Source organism: Oncorhynchus keta, chromosome 26 (genome assembly GCF_023373465.1).
Source record: "Oncorhynchus keta strain PuntledgeMale-10-30-2019 chromosome 26, Oket_V2, whole genome shotgun sequence".
NCBI classification, from domain to species: domain Eukaryota; kingdom Metazoa; phylum Chordata; class Actinopteri; order Salmoniformes; family Salmonidae; genus Oncorhynchus; species Oncorhynchus keta.
This window is the reverse complement of record NC_068446.1, coordinates 23,460,377-23,486,057: the sequence shown is the minus strand read 5'-3', so window position 1 is coordinate 23,486,057 and position 25,681 is coordinate 23,460,377.

The window sequence follows — 25,681 nt, the reverse complement described above, 5'->3', positions numbered from 1 at the left end:
CCTCCTTTGTGTTCATAAATAATTATAAAGTATCATTTCAGTACCTCTCTATTGCAGCTGTCTGACATTTCTGAGGGTAATATAGCATTGTTGCGACTCATGAGCAGGTTCAATGGTTTGTACTGCAAAGGGAGGAGGGGGAAAATATTCTGTCATTGTAGATTTTATAAGTAGCAATGCTGCAGCCTTTCACAGAGTAAGGTTTGCACAGCTATCAAAAAGCTCACCAAAGGTCAGGCCTGTACAGCCCCTTTTGATGGAGACACAATTTGCTTGGTCTCTGAATGTTATTTATTTTTAACCACTTTTTTCTCCACAATTGGTAGTTACAGTCTTGTCCTACCGCTGCAACTCCCATACAGACTCGGGAGAGGCGAAGGTTGAGAGCCATTCGTCCTCCGAAACACAACCCTGCCAAACCTTCTTGACACACTGCTCGCTTAACCCAGAAGCCAGCCGGACCAATGTGTCAGAGGAAACACGTGCATGCACCCAGGCTGCCCCAGGAGTCGCTAGACCACGATGGGACAAAGACATCCCAGCCAGTCAAACTCTCCCATAACCCGGACGACACTGGGCCAATTGTGCGCCGCCTCATGGGTTTCCCAGTCGGCTGCAACACAGCCCAGGATCGAACCCGGGTCTATAATGACGCCTCAAGAACTGCGATGCAGTACCTTAGACCACTGAGCCACTCAGAAGGCCCTGGTCTCTGAATGTTAAGAGTGACTGCCCCTAAAACAATATGTGGCATCGATATGAGTCAGAAACCTATATTATAGTGTCAAAATTGACTACTAAGTGTAAATAGGGTAATTTTGGTCATAAAGTCAGTCTCTTTTGGAAACTCAGTGCGTCACAACGAGTAAATCAAGGTTGGGTTTGGATTACAATTATGTCAATAAATCATGCTTCCTTTTGCATGTGCAAATCGCCCCTCTGCCCACTTCGCTTCCCTTCATTGAATGGAGCTCCATTGTTTCATCGCCCCTAATGTATTCCAAGGAAGGCAGACTGAAAATCCCTAAACGTATTGCCAAAGTTATATTGTTTGCATGCCCTGCCGAAGGAACCTAGCTAGTATGCGAAATAGGTGCTTGGAGTTTGGCGGTACTGAAGTCTGCACCAGTAACTCTAGCTTGGTGTGTCATGATTGGTGGTGGTGAGTATAACAAGTAGTGGTGCGTGGGTAATATCACTGTGGAAGCCAAGCCCCCTCCCCCCATTCCCCAGAAAAGCCATATTGCAACCCATGTGTTGTGATAATTGAGTCGTTTGCTCTATAACCTGTGTATTCATATGCCTTGCGACCGTGATATATAGGCCTAAAGGCCGAGACAATAAGAAGACACAGTTGCAGAATAAATTCAACCACATCTTTGTTTTATCACAAAACCGGATAGCAAACACTGTCAAGTGAAGTCCACAAAGCATATTGCTTGTACACTAACAGACAGTTACATGATCTACAGCATGGTCAAGCAAGTTAATGTTTCCGACACTAGAACCACAGAGAGTTACCTCAAGTCACAAAGAAAACAGGAGCTGCCTCCACTATTGCAGCACAGTTCAAACTTCAACATTTCAACATAATCAAATCACCTCTGCTTGGTGTAATACAGTGACAACTAAAATATACCAAAAACAATTTAGTCCAATCAACGTAAGCTAAATATGATGTGACTGTCCATGGTTCTGATTTCTGTGCTTCTGTGTGTGTGTGTGTGTGTGTGTGTGTGTGCGTGCGTGCACGTTCGTGCAAGTAGAAAAGCATGTTGACTCGCTTTCATGTTGACGAAACTGTCTATCACTCTGTCATGCAGTACACGCTTTTATTTTCTGTTGTCCTAGGCTACCTGGCTAAAATGCTTGCTCGGTAGCCTAACTTCTATTCATGGGAAATGTTAGATAGTTAACATTAGCCAACATCTTCCATCCTCCTAGGCCAGGGGGGCAGAGCAATGTATGAATTAATGGTTGAATCATAACCACCGTTGTAATCATTGGCCAGTATGGAGACTTTAGATATTTAGCTAGATACCTCATTACAAGTTTATTGTGAATTTCCTTAAGAAAAAAGATTGTAGTCAGAGTGCAGTATAACTGCAGTTAGAGTGCATTGTAACTGCAGTATAAGGCAAATACTGCGCCCAAAATAACACTGTTTGTTTTACTCCAGTAATTTTGCAGTGTAACTGCAGTTAGACTGCAATTACTGCGTTCAAAATACCCCAGTCGACTGCAGTTACTGCACTTTTACTGCAGTTTCAAAATGGCAATCTTTTTTTGTAAGGGTTGTCGAGATACTGCTGGTTATGTAACGTTATCATTTGATAATGCTTGCGAGGCAGGCAAGCTAGCTACAGGCTAGCTAACGTTAGCTAGTTACCACAGCCACAAAGTCAACATTTGCTGTATTGTAACAAAATATAAACTGTATGTTAGGCCTCCCTGCCAATAACATCTAGTTTTCACTTTTTCCCTCCCCACTCAGACCGCTCCCAGACCTCCCTAGCTAAATTGTTGCTTGGATACCATATGGGTCTACACTCTAGCACCAATCCTCTGATTGGGCTGTCAAGTTTGAAGAAGACTTTCTGGCCTGTATTGAGCGACTTCTTCTGTTTTTGGTTTCTCACCTCTGTGTTTTGTCTCTGTGCAGAATTCTTCCTGGTTATCAGAGGCTCTGTTATCAGCAAATTGAGAAAAGGCTCAATGCCAGTCATGTCAATGCCAGCGGTAATCCCGGCTGATTTGCCCAGATAAGATTGTGTGTGCCTTCTGTTGCTCAGTCTGTCCTTCTGTACTTCTCAGACAGGTCATTCTATCTCATGGTCTCTGTCTCCCCCCAAAAATTCTCACCTGTAGGATGCTGGACTTACACCACCTTCCAGTCTACTTGCAGTGCAAAACACTTGTTCCAAACATTACCACATAAATGTTCTTCAAAACAAGTCAACATTGGGTTAGAGCAGAAGCTCTGTGATCTGGTACTGGGATAATGGCAGATTTGGGGCGCTGGTTTGTGAGCGAGCAACTTTGAGCACCTTCCTCTTAACACAGAAACCATGTTGTGTTTGCCACAATGTGATCACAAGGACTCTCCAAAGATGTGCGACTGGAAGAAAACATGGCAGAGGAGATGTTTACCACAGCGCTCCTCTGGGCACAGAGCAAACAGTTTATCCCCGCTTCTTCCTGTCAGGCAAGCTCGCTTCTGCGTCTCTCTGACAACTGTATATTTGTTTGTCAAACAGATGGGCTTGCCAGCACACCCTACACCCCTTTCAATCTCTTCCCAAGATTATTTCATTTGCATGTTGCCGAGTTAACACACAGCCTGCTCCGATCCCAAGCACCAAAATGGAGGTGTACAATTTCCGCCAAATGACATCTGAAAAGTGAGGCTGCCATTTGATGTCTGAACTGACTGTTGTGCTTCCAGACAATGATTTGCTGTGGTCTGTTAAAATTAGTTCCATAATTTATTTTCCCCAATGCAAGTCTTTCAACAATGTTCTTGTCCTGGTCTCTCAAGACTCGGTTCATCATTCAACAATAAATAATTATATTTGTTATGGTTTAACTTGATGCTCACACCCCATTTTGTAAAAACCGTTAAAACACATGATCACACTACTGCCAGACAGTTACAGTCTGCTCAATGACCTCCTCCACAACAACCACAGCAGCTAAGAGACATTGACTGAACAATTCTGGACCAGGGATCAGTGTGACCAACTGAGTTTGAACCCAGGTCCACTATGCACCACAAGACTGTGATAGCTCACTGAGCTACAGCCTAGATGTGTGATAGTGAGGCAACAGCAGGCAGTGAGGCAGAAACACTGCAAACAGTACACTAATAAAACATATTAAAAAGACATAGCTGCGAGCAGCAATGAACGGGGTTCACAGGATGATAGAAAGGACACAAGATCAGTTGGATAACAAAGCAAGCAGTCTATCATGTAGGAACTGTTTTCCTTTATGTGCAATCATCCCAAAATCTGATGTATGGTTTATGAGGAGAAGATTATTTTGAGCATTAGAATGAGTTGTTACTCGTTTCCTTGTTTTTTGAGATATCAATACCACATTCAGTGTGGTTCATCTTAGGTACATTCATGATAGGCCACTGTGGAGTGGATTTACAGTGATATAAATGGACACGTAAAATCAGATTCTTGTCAATACCTCGGCCATCTTTTGACCAATTCCTTATCTACTGGTATAGTGTGGCCATCTTTGAATGCATAACAAAAATCTCTAACTCTTTACAGACTTTTAGTTTGTGAGAAGATTTTGTATTATTATTTTAAGCATTAGCATTTCATAGTCAAAAAGTGAATTGTTAATAGTTTCATATTTATTTTTAGATATCAATGCCACACTTAACATGGTTCATCATGGTAATGTATTTGATTACTCTAAAAAGTTTCAAGTTCATAGGCCACTGTGAAGTGGATTTACAAAGGATTTAAATGGACACGTAAAATCTGATTTCTTGATTTTATCAATAAATCAGCCAACTCTTAGTAAAGCCCTGAGCTTTTTTCAAAATAAGTTAATGAGAAGATGTATTTCAAAGGTTTTCAACATTTACAAGATGGAGGAAAATCTATCCTGACGGACCTTATAGGTCATTGATTCAAATGTGTCCAGCATGAGGAAAGACACCTACTGTCACGCCTGATCCTGCTTCCCCTCTCTTGGCGCTCGGTGGCACCAAGCTGCCCTTCATCACGCACACCTGTCACCATCATTATGCGCATCTGCGCTCATTGGACTCACCTGGACTCCTTCACATTTTTATTGCATTCCCTATATCTGTCTGGCTCCTCTGTTTCATCCCAGTGATAGCATTATTGCTGTTTTATTTTCAAATGTCTAGACACTGTCTGTATTCTGTTCCTGTCCATGTTTCATTAAATGACTCCCTGTACTTGCTTCTCGTCTACAGTGTCTGTCCTTACACCTACATCCAAAGTTTAAAGTCTCCAGGTCAAAGGGGGGATGGATATAAGGGTTTAAGTGAGACTGATTATAATGGCACCCCCTATAGGCCAATCGGTGCCATTATTTTTGACCATGTTACTCATGGCCTCTAGCATCTGTGTGCAGCTTCGCTGTGAACTCCTAATAACTAACCACAGTAGGTAAAAGTAATTGATGGAATTGTATATTAGCACCAAAGTCTATATTTAAATTGAGTTCATTGATACTGAGAAAATATAATCTCTCAGCAGTATTCCTATACCTCCATTTTAAGCATTTCCATATAAACATCTCTACACAAATTCATGAAAATCAAGGTGATGGCTTTTAATGCATCAATTAATTATACATGTAGGCTTGGATTATAATAATTGTTTACCAATTGTAAACTACCTCTGGCATAATGAATCTTTTAAAGATGCCAATAAGTACAATGCCAACATTTTCTCCCCTGATCACTCAATAAATACCATTCATTTATTCAGGAATTAAATTAATGCATGACCATATTGCTGATCACAACATTGCTCATGCCAGCTCGGGTGTCAACAGAATCCCCAAGGTATTACACACTTATCTGAAGGGAAAGGGAAGAAGGGAGGGACAGATGGAGGGTGGGATGAGAGAGAGAAAAGAAAGTGAGAGAGCGAGTGAGAAGCAGAGGGAAAAAAAGAGAAACACTGATAATCAGGTACTGTAGAGTACGATCCCATGAACTAATCCTCAGGTATAGGGAAATGTGGACAATTCAGCAGCAGTAAGGGAGAGTGAGAGAGACAGGGAAAGAGACAAGAGAGCGAGAGCAGCTGTCGATAGCATTGAACGCCTGTGATTGGCTGTCCCAGAGGAAGCAGGTGCTGACCGGCCAGTTGATGGACCAGCAGTGGGCACATGAATGACGAGGGCCCCACTGATTGTGCTTACTCACAAGGTTTAGCCCTGCCTGATCAATCCCCAAACTGCACCTTTGGCATTGAAATGACTGGAAACCTCCAGACTGCAGTAACATGGTCATCATACTGTACACAACGTGAAGCTACTGTAGCTACTTGAGGAAGAAGTATGTTTGTTTTATCCCAATCCCTTTCCCTTTCCTCCCAAGGGTTGAGTTACCTGTGGAAAAATGTTTTGTATTCCTTGGTAGCTAACCATACATGATGATGAAGATAATGTCATGACTTAATGTAGGTCTTTTTAATGTTCGACACAGTTTCTGAAGCCGGATTTGCTGTGAATCCCAAAATGGGAATGCACACATTAAAATCATGCTACTATGGCATATGTTTTTTTTGTGTGTTTACAAACCAGATGTTAAGCTGTTTTACATGAGTACTCGCATGAACAAGCATAAATGATAAAGTTCAAACATGAAAACATATCCTTATGCACAAATGGAACATTCCCACACGTTTAAATCACCTAGGTCTTTCATCTAGAGTGTGGGCCTGGAGACACTGTATATTAACGAGTAAACAAGGATGAGTGTTAAAAAAAGAGACCCTAAATCAGAGAGAAAGCAAGGCTGCAGAGTCCATTTATTTCTGCCAGCCTCGAGCAATGGTGTGAAAGATGCTCGGGCTGAAGATGAGGCTTTTGTGAGAGGGAGAGAGGGGAAAATGTTCTTTCATTTTGAGGATGAGGGCGGGCCTCCACTCTCCTGGCCGTCAGATCCTGGATGGGGTAAGGTCATTGGTTCTACTGCTGTGAGAGGAGCCCTTGGCCTTGTCCGTCACCACTGTAGCCCTTCCTTTGGCCTCTGCTTTGGGTCTTCCCCTGGATTTTCCCACCACCTCCTGTGCCCCAGTCCTCTGCTTCCTCATGGCCCTCTGAGCCTTGTTCTTCAGATAGGTCTCCTCCAGTTGGAACAACAGACCCTCCAGCATCCCCACCTGAGCAGAAAAACAATTCAAAACACAACAGAACAAGTCACAGTGTGTTATAAGAAATAACAAACACTTTTCATGTGTAAACAGATTTTCCAGAGGAGGTTGTGTGTTGTGAGCCGAGCCCAGCCCCCTTCTCTCCCTTCCAACCCACCAGGGATGTAATTACCTGGTAGAGATGTAGGGTTTGGCCTGTACCTCCCTCATTCATTTGTGAGGTGAAAGCTTGGCATGGGAATTTACTGTGCCCAGCCTGGGCTCATACCGGAGAAAGGGAGGGGGAGAAAGGGAGTGAAATATGAAAGTGAATGTATGATGAAGAGATGAATTTAGAAAAACCTATTTGGGGTACCGGGAAGAGATGGAGAGGGAGCACTCAAAGTGAGGTGGAGGTGAGAGAGAAGGAGAGAGAGATAAAAGAACGAGTGAGACTGAAAGAGAAAAATGGAGATAGAGGGAGATAAAAGATGAAAGAGACGGTGAGAGAGAGTGAGAGAGGGATGTATGTGTTGTGACTGACAGAGGAGCCATTCTAATGGTGGTGATGATGCTGGGGTGTGTGTTTCTATTAGTGGGATCTGATACCCACCTACAAAGCCATACCTTGGGGATTCACCTCAACTCAGAGCAGGAGAAGTGGGGCTGAGACATTGACCAGTTTACCCTCGTCCTGCACTTTCTTACACTGCATATGCACTCCACACTCCCCTCCCCATGCACATTTGAACCTGGGACTCCATTTGAACAACAGTTAGCCTCTCTATTAGTGTGCGGGCTGCATCTGCACCACTTTGTATATGAAAAGCAGCAGCAGCTTCAGAGGGGCCAGGGCCCGGGGCTGACGGTATCGTGGCTGTGCTATCTATCTACAGAGGCTGCTGTGCCGTGGTGCTGGAGCTGAGCTGTGATATGACGCCTGTCAAAGTGTCCATCAAACCTGTCAGCCCTCATCACCACAGGGACGAAAACAAAGGGTCTGGGTAGGAAAGGGGGGAGGGGCGATTAGGGATATGTGTGGAGCGTTACCCTGTCGACTGACACTCATGTATTCATATATGCAATGCAGCCTAGTCTAAACACTAGGGTGTGGCCCCTTTCAGTGACCTTTTACTGTTACAGTTAATAAATCAATAGAAATGAAACTTGATGGTGAGTCACAGTTTTGAACTACTTTATAGTTTTGCTTTGTGTCGTTTGAGCACAGACTGTACAAGCACTCACATATACACTGATCGTAAGCTTTTCCATCTTTCCAGAGAGGGATTGGAAATAGAGTTGGACGTTTGAGTAAAACACTGCAGTGCTGTGGCGCATTACACATTTCTTATAGATATTTTATGGAGCGGAAAACATTGATGCCACCCGTCTGCCGGAACTGGGGAAAGTGCACTTATTTTTATGTAATGGAATTTACAGCAAGGGCCAATGTCTTATATTGACTGGCCAAAAACAAACAGGAAAATCTATGTGTATGCAGACCTTGCTGTTACAGAATCAAGTCGTCATTTATTTGTCAGTTAATGCCCTGCTGATTTATGCGAGTTGAAGAGAGCTGAGGAGGAGCGAGAATGAACTTGCCACCTCTAATATTTTTGGAGCAGCCACACTTAATAAATTATGGTATTGAGAAAAGGTTAGTTGCCACTCTCAAGATACATGAAGCAAAAAGCACAGGGCATACAGTGCCTTCAGAAAGCATTCCTATTTTGTTGTGTTACAGCCTGAATTCAAAATGGATGAAATATATTTGGTTTCTCACCCATCTACACACAATACTCCATAATGACAAAGTGAAAACATGTTTTAAGAAATTATAGCAAATTAATTGAAAATTAAAAACAGAAATATCTCATTTACATACAGTTGAAGTCAGAAGTTTACATACACTTAGGTGAGAGTCACAAAAACTAGTTTTTCAACCACTCAACACATTTCTTGTTAACAAACTATCGTTTTGGGAAGTCGGTTAGGACATGTACTAAGTGCATGACACAAGTAATTTTTCCAACAATTGTTTACAGACAGATGATTTAAATTATAATTCACTGTATCACAATTCCAGTGGTCAGAAGTTTACATACACTAAGTTGACTGTGCCTTTAAACAGCTTGGAAAATTCCAGAAAATTACGTAATGGCTTTAGAAGCTTCTGATTAACATCATTTGAGACAATAGGAGGTGTACCTGTGGATCTTTTTCAAGGCCTACCTTCAAACTCAGTGCCTCTTTGCTTGACATCATGGGAAAATCAAAAGAAATCAGCCAAGACCTCAGAAAAACAATGTAGACCTCCACAAGTCTGGTTCATCCTTGGGAGCAATTTCCAAATGCCTGAAGGTACCACGTTCATCTGTACAAACAATAGTATGCAAGTATAAACACCATTGGACCACGCAGCCGTCATACTGCTCAGGAAGGAGACGCGTTCTTTCTCCCTAGAGATGAACGTACTTTTCTGCGAAAAGTGCAAATCAATCCCAGAACAACAGCAAAGGACCTTGTAAATATGCTGTAGGAAACAGATACAAAAGTATCTATATCCACAGTAAAATAAAGTCCTATATCGACATAACCTGAAAGGTCGTTCTGCCACTGCTCCAAAACCATAGAAAACCGCCATAGAAAAGCCAGACTACCGTTTGCAACTGCACATCGGTACAAATATCGTACTTTTTGGAGAAATGTTCTCTAGTCTGATGAAACAAAAATATAACTGTTTGGTCATAATAACCATCGTTATGTTTAGAGGAAAAAGGGGAGGCTTGCAAACCGAAGAACACCATCTCAACCGTGAAGCACGGGGGTGGCAGCATCATGTTGTGGGGGTGCTTTGCTGCAGGAGGGATAGGTGCACTTCACAAAATAGATGGCCTCATGAGGTAGGAAAATTATGTGGATATATGAAGCAACATCTCAAGACATCAGTCAGGAAGTTAAAGCTTGGTCGCAAATGGGTCTTCTAAATGGACAATGACCCCAAGCATACTTCCAAAGTTCTGACAAAATGGCTTAAGGACAACAAAGTCAAGGTATTGGAGTGGCCATCACAAAGCCCTGACCTCAATCCCATAGTAAATTTGTGGGAAGAATTGAAAAAGCGTGTGTGACCAAGGAGTCCTGCAAACCTGACTCAGTTACACCAGCTCTGTCACGAGGAAAGGGACAAAATTCACCCAACTTATCATGGGAAGCTTGTGGGAGGCTACCCGAAACGTTTGACCCAAGTTAAACAATTTAAAGGCAGTACTACCAAATACTAATTGAGAGTATGTAAACTTCTGACCCACTGGGAATGTGATGAAAGAAATAAAAGCTGAAATAAATCATTCTCTCTACTTTTATTCTGACATTTCACACTCTTAAAATAAAGTGGTGATCCTACCTGACCTAAAACAGGGAATATTTACTTGGATTAAATGTCGGGAATTGTGAAAAACGGAGTTTAAATGTATTTGGCTAAGGTGTATGTAAACCTCTGACTTCAACTGTAAGTATTCACACCCATGAGTCAATACTCTGTAGAAGCACATTTGGCAGCGATTACAGCTGTGAGCTTTTCTGGGTAAGAGCTTTCCACACCTGGATTGTGCAACATTTGCCCATTATTCTTTTCAAAATTATTCAATCTCTGTTAAATTGGTTGTTGATCATTGCTAGACAACCATTTTCAGGTCTTGCCATAGGTTTTCAAGTAGATTTAAGACAAAACTGAACATTCACTGTCTTCTTGTAAGATTTGGCCTTTAGGTTATTGTCCTGTTACAGCCATTAAACTCTGTAACTGTTTTAAAGTCACCATTGGCCTCGTTGTGAAATCCCTGAGGGGTTTCTTTCCTCTCCGGCAATTGAGTTATGAAGGACTCCTGTATCTTTGCAGTGACTAGGTGTATTGATACACCATCCAACGTGTGATTAACCGTTAGCCACAATGGTCGCACCCCCGCAAAATCTAATTATAATCCCCATCAAAATCTGTCTGTTTTAATGTGGACACCCTTTCAAATGAGTTGATTCGGCTATTTCAGCCACTTTCGTGGCTGACAGGTGTATCAAATTGAGCACACAGCCATGCAATCTCCATAGACAAACATTGGCAGTAGTATGGCCTTACTGAAGAGCTCAGTGACTTTCAACGTGGCACCGTAATGGGATGCCACCTTACCAACAAGTCAGTTCGTAAAATGTATGCCCAGCTAGAGCTGCCATGGTTAATTGTAAGTGCAGTTATTGTGAAGTGGAAATGTTTAGGAGAAACAACGGCTCAGTCTCAAAGTTGTAGGCCACACAAGCTCACAGAAGTTTACTGCCGAGTGCTGAAGTGCATAGCATGTAAAAATAGTCTATCCTTGGTTGCAACACTCACTCTCGAGTTCCAAACGGCCTCTAGAAGCAAAGTCAGCACAACAACTGTTTGCCGGGAGCTTCAAGAAACGGGTCTGAAGCAGTTCTATGGAGTGATGAATCGCGCTTCACCATCTGGCAGTCCGACAACGAATCTGGGTTTAGCGGATTCCGGGAGAACGTTACCTGCCCGAATGCATAGTGCAACTGTTAAGTTTGGTGGAGGAAGAATAATGGTCTGGGGGTATTTTTCATGGTTTGGTCTAGGCCCCGTATTTCCAGTGGAGGGAAATCTTAACGCCACAACATACAATGACATTCTAGACAATTCTGTATTTTCAACTCTGTGGCAACAGTTTGGGCAAGGACCTTTCTCGTTTGAGTATGACAATTCCCCCGTGCAAAAGGCGAGGTCCATACAGAACTGGTTTGTCGAGATCATTGTGGAAGAACTTGACTGGACTGCACAGAGCCCTGACCTCAACCCTTTGGGAATAATTCTAATACCGACTGCGAGCCATGCCTAATCGGCCAACATCAGTGCCCGACCTCACTAATGCTCTTGTGGCTGAATAGAATCTAGTGGAAAGCCTTCCCAGAAAAGTGGAGGCTGTTAATGCCCATGATTTTGGAATGAGATATTCGACGAGCAGGTTTCCACATACTTTTGGTCATGTAGTGTATCTGTTTTTTTTCCAGAGCAGTGTTTTTTAGACCATGAGAAATCATAAGTAGGGTCCGAACGGTTTGGCCTAAAAACTAACATGACCACTCCATTGAAAGATGAGACTCTCACAAACATTTTTTTGTTTTGTTTTTTGTTGTTGAATTTTACCAATTTTTCTCCCCAATTTTGTGTTATCCAATTGTTTTAGTAGCTACTATCTTGTCTCATCGCTACAACTCCTGCTCAGGAGAGACGAAGGTCATGCGTCCTCCGATACACAACCCAACCAAGCCGCACTGCTTCTTAACACAACGCCATCCAACCCAGAAGCCAGCCGCACCAATGTGTCAGAGGAAACACCGTGCACCTTGCAACCCACTGCGCCCGACCCGTCACGGGAGTCGCTAGTGCGTGATGAGACAAGGATTTCCCTACCGGCCAAACCCGTTGCCCCACGGACCTCCCGTTCGTGGCCGGTTACGACAGAGCCTGGGCGCGAGTCTCTGGTAGCACAGCTGGCGCTGCGGTACAGCCCCCGTATCCACTGCGCCACCCGGGAGGCCCCACAAACATGTTTTAATGGAAGTATATATATGGATATTTTAGGCACTAAACTAAGGGGATAAATACATGTAAAAAACTAAATTAATTTTTTCTTTCTGATCTTTCTATCTTTCCTCAGACATAGGAAAGACACTTCAGAACAAACTTTCTTTAGATTTTTTGGGGGACTATCTGTTATTAAATGCATTTCTATTGGCTAATAGCAGTAATGCCAAATTAATTGCAAATGAAACAATATTTACCTTAAGTGGCCTTAAAATTGTAAATCAAATAATTAAATAATCCTTGGTATAACCATCTTAAAACAATTCCATAAATTATTCTTAGAACACCCCCCCCCCCCTTGCTTAGACTCTAGCGTGTTAATACCATCACTGTGCTCAAAGGGGTATTCAAAGACAGTGACAAAAAAACATCTAAATTGAATTCATTTTATGGAGTGGATTGGTGCATGTATGCGAGTACAGGCTAATTGGCGCATATTGTAACAGTGCACGGGCCCTTACATAATACACTTGAGCGATAGAGCGGAGGATAGGGTAGCCTACATTTTTTACAGTGCTCTGATTGTTCTCCACAACCTTATGGCCCTGTGTCTCTCAGTTTAACAACTGATTTAGACACTCCAGATACATTTCACCCGCTACAAAGACGGTCAATTACAATGTGAATTCAACATGCACAATCAATTCAGGGTGACTGACCAAGAACGTCGTCCTCGAGTTACAAAATGTGATGTTAGTTCCCATGAGTAATGCTTGACCATTCAGTGAAAATCAGTTTAATATCAAAATGGTGTACTGTAATGTCCTATTGAATAATTAAAGTAAATTACACCTATACTGTATCCATTACAGCGATTACATGTTTACTAATTGAAACAGAAACATTTCCCCAGCCTAACCATCTCCTTCTCAGTTTGACAGACCCTGCATGGGAAGGACATATCGGTCAGATAGGGAGTGAAAGAGACCCCTCCACCAGCGCTGGGTGTGAGAATATGTGTGTGTCAATGTGTGTGTCTGTGTGCTGAGGGTATAGGGGAGACCTGATGGCATGATTAATACAGCCTATCACTAACGGCTGTGGTTATGCTCCACTGGGTGTGAGAGAGACTGACCCAGTGATGCACTGCCCCGCGCCCCCATTCATCATTAACCATGGCTGCCCTGCTGCCTCCCTCCTGACTGCAGCCTGGATCCCCTCCCTCTCCACTGCTCAGTCCCACACCCACCAGGCAACAGGCAACAACTCCCCAAGAGAGAGAGAGAGAGCATGAAAATGCAATCAGGGATATTGTAATGTGATTTCGAGGCTCCAGCCCAAGACGGTTTCATGTTTATACGCTAATGTGCATTAAAGTATCTCAGTAACTTTACATTGGGTTTTGTTCTCCAGCCAGTGTTGTTTGCAGCACTATGTACGTAGTGAAATGAAATGCCAGTCTCACTAATAAAATAATTTGGCCTGAACATTTTTAATGGGCCTCTCCCTCCCACGAGCCATGCCATTTGAAAGTTTAGTAGGCATTGTTAATCTTAACACAGATGACAGGCGTGCCACAAGGATATCCCCACACAAAATTAACATTATCTTTCCTGATTTGATATGTCAAAACATTATTTTTATTTTGCCGGGAGAATGCTAAGTGTGTGTTTGAAGGGTATAGAGTAGACGCTGGTATTTCTATCCCCTCGTTCTCTCCTCGCTCTCATTGTCCATTTTCCTTTCTCTCGCTTTACCTTTTGCATTTCATTCCACACACGTTCTCTATCAGTCCACCTTCCTTCAAGGGTGTCCATGGTGTCTGCCATTAGAGTCTACAGCTGTGGGCCTGAGATAAAGATTATCAGAGCACAATTCACACACCAGCAATAACTTCTCTAAACACAGACTTAAAAGCTAATTAAAAAAGAAAGTGTTGGATGATGATTTTTTATAACTCATTCCTCATACAATGAGGGCCGACATGTTTTTTCTTCTTCTACATGGTCAGACGCCTGGGCGCTGGGGCGAGAGGGAGACAATGTGGACAAATGGTCAAGCAGCACTCGTCCATCAAGGTGCATGGGAGGAGGTAATATACATTGGGCTGTACTCTGGAGCCCATTCATCTGCAACACTGTGTGTGATGTCAGGAGAGATGGCTGAGAGGAGAGCAACCCAGTATTCACACACACACACACACACACACACACACACACACACACACACACACACACACACACACACACACACACACACACACACACACACACACACACACACACACACACACACACACACACACACACACACACACACACACACACACACACACACACAAGCTGAAAGTCCTATATGATATATTGTTGTATGAAGGTCTGACAGTGGCTGATGCATCTGCATTCACCCCTTGTTTTTAGACAGAAATACTTCCCCCTTCTATTTCTTCAGACATAGGAGGCTTTTCTTGGGGCAATTCACCAACCTGCAGAATGTGTTCTGAATTATTACATCCCCTGATAGAGAGGGCGCTTGCCAGTAAAACGGTGTTAGTTTTGGACATCCACTGGAAACTCAGATGAGAACTACTTACAGCACAGTGGCTCACAAACTCCCAGGCTCCCAATACTGAGCAACTGCGTGGATCTATCCATTTATATCCACTCGAAAAGCTGTGACTGGATATTTAAACTGATTCACTCAGACAGAAATATAATTGTTTTGGAAAGGAGACACATCATGTTGAAAAGAGGCACACCATCATGGCCCCAGTGTATGTGGCAGGCGACCCTTTAATCTATACAGTACTATCTGAAGTACTAGAAACTGTCATGGCTGTTGTTGTTGCCTACACAAACATGGATCTAATGAGAAGCCCCCCTCCCCTGGTTCTCTATTCATGGCAGATTTGGTTGCAATATCACAGCCATCACGCTGCAATTGATCTGGGTTAATCTCACCACTGCGCAGCACTAATCTAGTGAAGAGGCAATTATAGAGCTTCAGCAGCACAGCACACTGTATACCCGAATGAGACCGACGTACATCACCCGCTCCATATTTTCATTTTATGTTTCCTTATTCCCTCCTGTTCTCTCTCTCTCTCTCTCTCTCTCTCTCTCTCTCTCTCTCTCTCTCTCTCACACACACACACGCACACGCACACGCACACGCACACGCACATGCACACGCACACATGCACACACACATACACACACACACACACACACACACACACACACACACACACACACACACACACACACACACACACACACACACACACACACACACACACACATGCACACACGCACACACATGCGCACACACAGGCACGCAGGCACGCACGCGAGACCAAGCCTTTGCTTTGCTGATTTCTCCTGACTCATAAATATTAAAAACAAAGCCCTGCTTATTGGCGTGCATAATTTAAAACTTTATTAAAACAAGCTAGCCTAGGTATTTTTGCCTGTGTGCTATTAAAGTGCACCTAGATAATACCACCTCAGGCCCAGGAAATAACTTTATCCACCCTTGTATTTCCTCTGATACTACCAGAGTCATGCTGAGATCACTGCCGACAGAGATGGCCGCCTCGCTTCGCGTTCCTAGGAAACTATGCAGTTTTTTGTTTTTTTTTACGTGTTATTTCTTACATTAGTACCCCAGGTCATCTTAGGTTTCATTTCATACAGTCGAGAAGAACTACTGAATATAAGATCAGCGTCAACTCACCATCAGTACGACTTTCGCGACGCGGATCCTGTGTTCTGCCTTTCAACCAGGACAACGGAATGGATCCCATGTGGCGACCCAAAAAAATGACTCCGTAAAAGAGGGAAACGAGGCGGTCTTCTGGTCAGACACCGGAGACGGGCACATCGTGCACCACTCCCTAGCATTCTTGTCGCCAATGTCCAGTCTCTTGACAACAAGGTTGATGAAATCCGAGCAAGGGTAGCATTCCAGAGGGACATCAGAGACAGTAACGTTCTTTGCTTCACGGAAACATGGCTCACTGGAGAGACGCTATCGGAGGCGGTGCAGCCAGCAGGTTTCTCCACGCATCGGGCAAGGTGACTGGTAACATGACCGAATACAAACAGTGCAGCTATTTCCTCCGCAAGGCTATCAAACAAGCTAAGCGTCAGTATAGAGACAAAGTAGAATCTCAATTCAACGGCTCAGACACAAGAGGTATGTGGCAGGGTCTACAGTCAATCACGGACGACAAGAAGAAAACCAGCCCAGTCACGGACCAGGATGTCTTGCTCCCAGGCAGACTAAATAACTTTTTGCCCACTTTGAGGACAATACAGTGCCACTGACACAGCCTGCAACGAAAACATGCGGACTCTCTTTCACTGCAGCCGAGGTGAGTAAGACATTTAAACGTGTTAACCCTTGCAAGGCTGCAGGCCCAGACGGCATCCCCAGCCGCGCCCTCAGAGCATGCGCAGACCAGCTGGCCGGTGTGTTTACGGACAAATTCAATCAATCCCTATACCAGTCTGCTGTTCCCACATGCTTCAAGAGGGCCACCATTGTTCCTGTTCCCAAGAAAGCTAAGGTAACTGAGCTAAACGACTACCGCCCCGTAGCACTCACTTCCGTCATCATGAAGTGCTTTGAGAGACTAGTCAAGGACCATATCACCTCCACCCTACCTGACACCCTAGACCCACTCCAATTTGCTTACCGCCCAAATAGGTCCACAGACGATGCAATCTCAACCACACTGCACACTGCCCTAACCCATCTGGACAAGAGGAATACCTATGTGAGAATGCTGTTCATCGGCATTCAACACCATACTACCCTCCAAGCTCGTCATCAAGCTCGACCCCGCCCTGTGCAACTGGGTACTGGACTTCCTGACGGGCCGCCCCCAGGTGGTGAGGGTAGGCAACAACATCTCCACCCCGCTGATCCTCAACACTGGGGCCCCACAAGGGTGCGTTCTGAGCCCTCTCTTGTACTCCCTGTTCACCCACGACTGCGTGGCCACGCACACCTCCAACTCAATCATCAAGTTTGCGGACGACACAACAGTGGTAGGCTTGATTATCAACAACGACGAGATGGCCTACAGGGAGGAGGTGAGGGCCCTCGGAGTGTGGTGTCAGGAAAATAACCTCACACTCAACGTCAACAAAACTAAGGAGATGATTGTGGACTTCAGGAAACAGCAGACGGAACACCCCCCTATCCACATCGACGGAACAGTAGTGGAGAGGGTAGTAAGTTTTAAGTTCCTCGGCATACACATCACAGACAAACTGAATTGGTCCACTCACACAGACAGCATCGTGAAGAAGGCACAGCAGTGCCTCTTCAACCTCAGGAGGCTGAAGAAATTCGGCTTGTCACCAAAAGCACTCACAAACTTCTACAGATGCACAAACTTCTACAGATGCACAGAGCATCCTGACGGGCTGTATCACCGCCTGGTACGGCAACTGCTCCGTCCACAACCGTAAGGCTCTCCAGAGGGTAGTGAGGTCTGCACAACGCATCACCGGGGGCAAACTACCTGCCCTCCAGGACACCTACACCACCCGATGTTACAGGAAGTCCATAAAGATCATCAAGGACAACAACCACCCGAGCCACTGCCTGTTCACCCCGCTATCATCCAGAAGGCGAGGTCAGTACAGGTGCATCAAAGCTGGGACCGAGAGACTGAAAAACAGCTTCTATCTCAAGGCCATCAGACTGTTAAACAGCCACCACTAACATTGAGTGGCTGCTGCCAACACACTGACACTGACTCAACTCCAGCCACTTTAATAATGGGAATTGATGGGAAATGATGTGAAATATATCACTAGCCACTTTAAACAATGCTACCTAATATAATGTTACATACCCTACATTATTCATCTCATATGCATACGTATATACTGTACTCTATATCATCCACTGCATCCTTATGTAATACATGTATCACTAGCCACTTTAACTATGCCACTTTGTTTACATACTCATCTCATATGTATATACTGTACTCGATACCATTTACTGTATCTTGCCTATGCTGCTCTGTACCATCACTCATTCATATATCTTTATGTACATATTCTTTATCCCCTTACACTGTGTATAAGACAGTAGTTTTGGAATTGTTAGTTAGATTACTTGTTGGTTATTACTGCATTGTCGGAACTAGAAGCACAAGCATTTCGCTACACTCGCATTAACATCTGCTAACCATGTGTATGTGACAAATACAATTTGATTTGATTTGATTTGATTTGTGTCAGTGCACAGAGGATGAGTCAGTGCAAAGTTGGCATACTGTATACAATTTTGTCCAGAGGCTCTGATAGTTGCTTACCAGTGTGGTGTCTGCGTGGTTGAGGTCCTGCAGGTAGGGGACAACAGAGAGCTCAGCCAGCACCTGGTGGAGGATGGCGGTCGGCTCCCTGCTGCCGTGGATCGCCCCCGGTAGCCAGCGTACTACAGCCTCTCCACTGTTCCCGACCCTGTGGAAAAACATGCCTGTTGTATTGGCACAAACACAGTGTCTTGTAGTCGACCGATTATGATTTTTCAACTCCTATACCGATTAATCGGCTGATTTTTTTTTTTTTTCAAATTTGTAATAATGGCAATTACAACAATACTGAATTAACACTTATTTTAACTTAATATAAAACAAATAAAATCAATTTAGCCTCAAATAAATAATGAAACATGTTCAATTTGGTTTAAATAATGCAAAAACAAAGTGTTGGAGAAGAAAGTAATTATGTGCCATGTAAAATATGTGCCATGTAAAAAAGCTAATGTTTAAGTTCCTTGCTCAGAACATAAGAACATATGAAAGTTGGTGGTTCCTTTCAACATGAGACTTCAATATTCCAAGGTAAGAGGTTTTAGGTTGTAGTTAATATAGTATTTATAGGACTATTTCTCTCTACACCATTTGTATTTCATATACCTTTGACTATTGGATGTTCTTATAGGCACCATAGTATTGCCAGTGTAACAGTGTAGCTTCCATCCCCCTCCTTGCCCCTACCTGGGCTCGAACCAGGAACACATTGACAACAGCCACACCAGAAGCATCGTTACCCATCGCTCCACAAAAGCCGCGGCCCTTGCATCGCAAGGGGAACAACTACTCCAAATCTAAAAGCCAGTGACGTTTGAAACAATATTAGCGCACACCCAGCTAATTAGCTAGCCATTTCACATTGGTTACACCAGCCATTAGGCCGATAGGCTTGAAGTCATAAACAGTGCTGTGCTTGCGAAGAGCTGCTGGCAAAACGCACGAAAGTGCTGTTTGAATGAATGATTACGGGCCTGCTGCTGCTCAGTCAGACTGCTCTATCAAATCAGACTTAATTATAACATAATAGCACACAGAAATACGAGCCTTTGGTCATTAATATGATCGAACCCGGAAACTATCATTTAGAAAACAAAACGTTTATTATTTCAGTGAAATACGGAACCGTTCGGTATTTTATCTAACGGGTGGCCTCCCCAATTCTAAATATTCTTGTTACATTGCACCAACCTTCAATGTATGTCATAATTATGTACATTTCTGGCAAATTAGTTCGCAATGAGCCAGGCAGCCCAAGCTTGCATATACCCTGACTGTGCTTGCAATGAATGCAAGAGAAATGACAGAATTTCACCTGGTTAATATTGCCTGCTAAACTGGATTAGTAGTTATAACTAGTGATTATGATTGATTGTTTTTTATAAGATAGATTTAATGCTAGCTAGCAATTTACCTTGGCTTCTACTGCATTCGCGTAACAGGCAGATTACTCGTGGAGTGCAATGGTTAGAGCGTTGGACTAGTTAACTATGCGGTTGCAAGTTTGGAACCCTGAGCTGACAAGGTGAAAATCTGTCGTTCTGCCCCTGAACAAGGCAGTTAACCCACTGTTCCTAGGCAGTCATTGAAAATAAGAATGTGTTCTTAAATTACTTGCCTAGTTAAATAAAAGGTATTAAAAAATATTTTAAAATAAATAAAAATAAAAAAAATTCGGAAATCGGTGCCCAAAAATACCGATTTCCGATTGTAATGAAAACTTGAAATCGGCCCTAATTAATCGGCCATTCCTCTAGTAGTGACTATCATTAATGCGATGACGGCTATTCATCGAATAATTACATACCACGTTCAAATATTACACAATTAAATTAATCATATAACAATTTATCAGGTAGTAATCGGCGACACCACGGGAAATGTTTATTTAATGAGTTTCCCGAATTAACTTAAATATCGAACAGAATATCTAAGTATCATAGCCGTCATCCATCAATCACTTGCTAATTGTTACCTTATCGGTCTCATTCTGAATGTCACAAAATTCTTGGATATCTGCACGAACCCTTGCATAAATTATGAATTCGCAATATACAAATTGGCTTAAGTATTTATTTACTAACTAACTAAGGTGAATGCACCAATTTGTAAGTCGCTCTGGATAAGAGCGTCTGCTAAATGACTTAAATGTAATGTAAATGTAAATAATCACACAGAAATACATAAACACACACACAAGGTATAGTTATTGGTTACTAACACAATGCAATGAAAAGTCCCTAGTGGACTAAACTGATATGGCGGTATGCTACACAAAATGACGGATTCAAAAGAGAGGGAAAGGGAGAGGGAAAGGGAGAGGGAGAGGGAGAGGGAGAGACAAAGGAATTCAACTATCGTACTTACAGCTGATAACTATGCTCATGGAAATGCGAATGCTTTGCACATGAACGGCTTCTCATTTTAAATAATTGCAGTGTACATATTGACGTGTGTATGTCTTTGCTGTCTCTCTGTTGAAATCGCCGGTCCGTCTGTGGAGAGTAGTTCGACAGAAGTCTCTGGTTGGTCCCCCAGAGGTCACAATGTATTTTGTAGCTGTAGCTTCTCTATCTCGCACTGTCTGTTAGAATGAATCTTTCAGAGGTCTACCCCGCATTGTTCAGCGGGCTCCGTTTGTTAAAATAGAGGTATCTATAATGGTGAGAGTAAATTGTGCTTTGTCTTCTCGTCTTCGGTCGAGTTTACTAGACTAAAGTACTTAAACAGCTGCAAACTGAATTCTTGTGTAGTCTTCTTATTCGATACAGAGTTTGAGTTTCTAGCCATGTCGGTCACGCTGGTCTAATGTGAAGTCTAACCATTTTACACGTCTGGTTTACCGTCCGTGTACTGGTCTAATGTGAATTACGTCATGAGGGGTTTTATGTACTCCGGCAAAAGGGGGCGTTCTATGTTTTTTATTTCACCTTTATTTAACCAGGTAGGCCAGATGAGAACAAGTTCTAATTTATAATTGTGACCTGGCCAAGATAAAGCAAGGCAGTGCGACACAAACACAAAGTTACACATGGGATAAACAAATGTACAGTCAATAACACAATAGAAAAATCTGTATGCAGTGTGTGCAAATGTAGTAAGATTAGGGATGTAATGTAATAAATAGGCCATAGTGGCAAAATAATTACAATTTAGCAATTAAACACTGGAGGGATAGATGTGCAGAAGACGAAAGTGCAAGTAGAGTTACTGGGGTGCAAAGGAGCAAAAAAATAAATAACATCCGGATGAGGTAGTTGGGTGGGCTATTTACAGATGGGCTTGTGTACAGGTGCAATGATCGGTAAGCTGCTCTGACAGCTGATGCTTAAAGTTAGTGAGGGAGATAAGACTCCAGCTTCTGTGATTTTTGCTACACGTGGGTGTGGTCACTGACTGGGTAGAACTTTCATATAAAAAACAATTACTGTTTAGAAGGCTAACATCACATTTCATCTTCACACAAATAGTTTCATATTTAATCATATACCGCAAGTTCCACAATATTTAGATGTAAACCTGACAACTGGGAAATGTACATGTTCAGAGATACAGTTATGTTGTTGTACTGTCTTTAATGACATCACACAATTGTAATGAATTTGACAGGATTGTTCTTTAAATACCCACGGACCATTCCAAATGTTTGGATTACAGAAATAGTGTTTCATTATCCAATCTTGGATGTTATAGTACTACAACATCTCTGTTGTAACAAAGGGTTTTTTTAACTTCCATTGCTGCAGAATGGGGAGAGAGTTCCTGCATGGTATTTATGACCGGCATAAAAACGGCCAACTTCACCCCCCCTCCCCCCCTTCTCTGGTGGGAGAGAGGGGGGGCTCTCCCTGATGTTCACATGTCTGTACTTATTCATTATACCTTTGATTTTAAGTGACAACAGTGAGGTGGCAAACAGGGATTGCCACTGCACGGTATACGATAGAACATCGAAAAACAAATGAGCATAGGTCTTCAACAGGATTAGCACAGAGTTTTGGATCATTGGCAGCTGTTAACATGAGGACTAGTTTCAAGCTCCTTCCTCCAGTGGTGTCTGACAGTAGTGGATATGCTAATAAATATATATTTTTATATTTAAAAATAAAACAAATAAAACGGGCCTGTTTAGATTTTTTTTTAAATGTTAACATGTGCAATTTCTCTTATACTAATTTATAATGAGCCTTTGGCTGATCATAGTTTGCGTGACAGTTTGCGTGACCTCAGCTCAGCCTCACATTCTATCACGACTCAGGATATGACCCAGATGCAGACACGGGAGGCGGATAGTACAGTTCCCAGATTATTTATTAGAAACACGGGGCAGCCAAAGGGCAGGTCAAGGGCAGGCAGAGGTTCGTGATCAGGTCAGAGTCGGGCAGGTACAGGACAGCATGCAAGCTCGGGATCAGGGCAGGCAGGATGGTCAGAACCAGGAAAAACTAGGAAACAGAACTAGAGAAACAGGAAGGCAGGAAAGAACACTGGTAAGACCTGACAAGACATGACGAACTGGCAACAGACAGAGAACACAGGTATAAATATACAGGGGAAAATGGGAAGATACCTGGAGGGGTTGGAGACAAGCACAAAGACAGGTGAAACAGATCAGGGAGTGACACATTCAAAGTCAAACATGGCATCAGCAAAGAGACCTCCTCTGACTGTCATGAGTTAGATCATAAATCGAGCACATTCTACAATTTTCTCCTCACTCAAAACTTGCTATTTTTGGGGCGGCTAAAACCATAACTTGGTCCAACAGCTGGGCCCTGCTGCTGTGATGAGCGAGCCACTCTCCTCTACCCCATATGTTGAAGAGAAAAATGCGCTCTGATCATATAACATTTCAAAATGTAAAGAAATAACACAACTTTGGAAGCTTCGTCCACCTTGTGTCACGGTCGTCATAGTGAGGAGATCAAGGCGCAGTGTGGTAAGCGAACATAACTCTTTAATTAAAGAGAGAACACTGAACTAACCGTGAAGCAATATGGCTAGTGCAGAACAGGCAACTAAACATCGATGAACAACCCACAAACTACCCAAGGAATATGGCTACCTAAATATGGTCCCCAATCAGAGACAACGATAAACAGCTGCATCTGATTGAAAACCAATCTAGGCAACCATAGACATATAAACACCTAGACCAGGAAACCCCATAAACAGACAAAAACCCCTAGACAATACAAAAACTACACAAACCACCCTTGTCACACCCTGACCTAACCAAATAAAAAAGAAAATGAAGACAACTAAGGTCAGGGCGCGACACCTTGTTCCTGTCACAGTGAGGAGGGTCTTAGATTTATGTAGGTATAAAACATTTTTCTTGATATTCAGCTCATTAGCAATTATTTTACAACCAAGATATTTGATATGTAGCCTACAACTGCAAGTTTTTTTAGGACATTACATTTAATGTTGGATGCATACACGGCTACTAGCAGTGGGTAATATATTTAGAGTTAGCAACCTAGTTCACTTCTTAAGGCTAGGGGGCAGTATCCGGAAGTTCGGATGACTGACGTGCCCAAAGTAAACTATCTGCCTGTTACTCAGGCCCAGAAGCTAGGATATGCATAATTGGTATGCATAGTATTGGATAGAAAACACTCTGAAGTTTCTAAAACTGTTAAAATAATGTCTGTGAGTTTAATGTGTTTTGAGTTTCTACTTCCTCAGGTGTTGAACCCCAACTTAATTAGCTTATGATATTAGTGAGTGCACATAAATGTGTATGTAATTCATCTCTATTTTTTAAAATAATCAGAACTTCCTATTTCATTGCTAAAACCATTATTTGGAGTCCTATTTGTAGTCTAATTGTCAACCCAAAATTCATGACAGTCACTGGAGTTGCACATCCAAATATGGATGTGTTAGATCAGGTGTTCCCAAACTGGGGTACGCGTTCCCTGCAATGCCGTCAGGGGTACGCGTACCCTGCAATGCCGTCAGGGGTACACCAAATAAAAATGTGATTCACATTTAAAAATATATTTCAAACATTTCAAACAATCCATTTATATTTTCCAATTTGGCTAAACATTTGGGTGAGGTTTTTTTCTCGCCTGAGTAGCCTCGTTCAACTACCAAAAATAAAATGAAACCATCTAATGTTCAGCGAAATAACAACACAATGTCAAATACAGGTAGCCTAGTCAAAAAATTAACATCCAGTCACATTGACCATTACTCTCTCAGGGGAATTCCATTAATTGTCCGTATGTAGCCAAACGTAACTGCTGCTCATTCCGTTTGCTTGAAAATTGATAAATGGTTAAAAAAAGTAAGGACCGCGTCCATAGAGACACATACCAGCTCTACTGGTAGTACTGCTACTACCAGCAGTACTACACCTGCACCTGTCGACGACACAAGTTTTTCTGCTTCCACAAGCACATCCAATGCTAGCATCAGTAATTCTACATTTGTTGTTTGCCCAACTAGCATGGACACTGACAGTTGTGAATCTGATGCAGCCGAAGTACTACTGCCCCCTTACCCGGGAAAGCACCGAACATCAGACAGGGACTTTGGACCATCGAAGAGTCTCAAATATGATGAGAACTACATTGGTTTGGGGTTCACTTATATTGGGAGTAGTGCCTTTCCTCAGCCACAGTGTGTTATATATGCAAATGTACTATCTCACAACTTGATGAAACCTTCACTCTTGCGTAGACATTTAGAAACAAAACATGGCAATTAGAAAAATAAGCCACAGGAGGTTTTTGAGCGACAATTAAGACAACCTTCGAGTAGTAAGACATGTATAAAAGTAACAGATACCATCAATAAGAAGGGTCTAGAAGTGTCTTATATGGTGAGCTACCAAATGGCTAGGACAGACAAGCCCCATACTTTTGTGGAGGACTTAATTCTTCCTGCTGCTGC